The sequence below is a fragment of the Empidonax traillii genome, unplaced genomic scaffold, assembly GCF_003031625.1.
Source record: "Empidonax traillii isolate 1590-97213 ecotype Southwest subspecies unplaced genomic scaffold, ASM303162v1 scaffold2977:size16709, whole genome shotgun sequence".
Lineage (NCBI taxonomy): Eukaryota > Metazoa > Chordata > Aves > Passeriformes > Tyrannidae > Empidonax > Empidonax traillii.
In genome coordinates, this window is record NW_020958170.1 from 14,732 (window position 1) to 15,795 (window position 1,064).

At 49.9% G+C, this 1,064-nt stretch overlaps 1 pseudogene; it reads left to right on the top strand.

Moving 5' to 3' along the window:
• Positions 1 to 7: 7 nt before the first annotated feature.
• Positions 8 to 863, top strand: LOC114072320 (annotated as a pseudogene).
• Positions 864 to 1,064: the final 201 nt, after the last annotated feature.

Here is a 1,064-nt window from a genome sequence, read left to right on the forward strand (position 1 = left end):
TGCCCTCCTGGGCAACGGCCTCATCCTCAGCGCCGTAGCCTGCGACCAGCACCTGCACACCCCCAGGGACTTCTTCCTGCTGCACCTCTCCCTCACAGACCTGGGCTGCATCTGCACCACTGTGCCCAAAGCCATGTACAACTCCCTCTGGGGCACCACAACCATCTCCTACACAGCATGTGCTGCACAGCTCTTTTTCCTTTTCTTCTTTTTTGGGACAGAGTTTTCCCTCCTGACCATCATGTGCTACGACCGCTACGTTGCCATCTGCAAACCCCTGCACTAAGGGACCCTCCTGGGCAGCAGAGCTTGTGCCCACATGGCAGCAGCTGCCTGGGCCTCTGGGTTTCTCAATGCTCTGCTGCACACAGCCAATACATTTTCCCTGCCCCTGTGCCAGGGCAATGCCCTGGGCCAGTTCTTCTGTGAAATCCCTCAGATCCTCAAGCTCTCCTGCTCACACTCAGACTACCTGAGGGAAATGGGACTTCTTGGGGTTAGTGCCTGTGTAACATTTGGTTGTCTTGTTTTCATGTTTTTTTCCTATGTGCAGATCTTCAGGGCTGTGCTGAGGATCCCCTCTGAGCAGGGACGGCACAAAGCCTTTTCCACGTGTCTCCCTCACATGGTGGTTGTCTCCATTTTTGTAAGCACTGCCCTATTTGCCAACCTGAAGCCCTCCTCCATCTCCTTTCCATCCCTGGATCTGACCTTATCAGTTCTGTACTCGGTGATGCCTCCAGCACTGAACCCCCTCATTTACAGCCTGAGGAACCAGGAGCTCAAGGATGCCATAAGGAAAATGATGACTGGTGGTTTTTCAAAAGAAATAACCTGCCTCTTTTCTTATGCTTAACACTCAAGTGTGACACATTTGTGCTCAGTCTTCCCTCCAGAGCTTTAGGTTGTGGTGACATGAGGGCTTTCCTTTTTTGTTCCTCTGTAAATAACACTGAAATTTTATGCTTCATCCAATAAATAGTTCAGTCTCTTCCTCTTTTTTTTGACCCCTAAAATGTACTAATCAGGAATCATGTTCTATGTCCATTGAAACAAAATAAAAG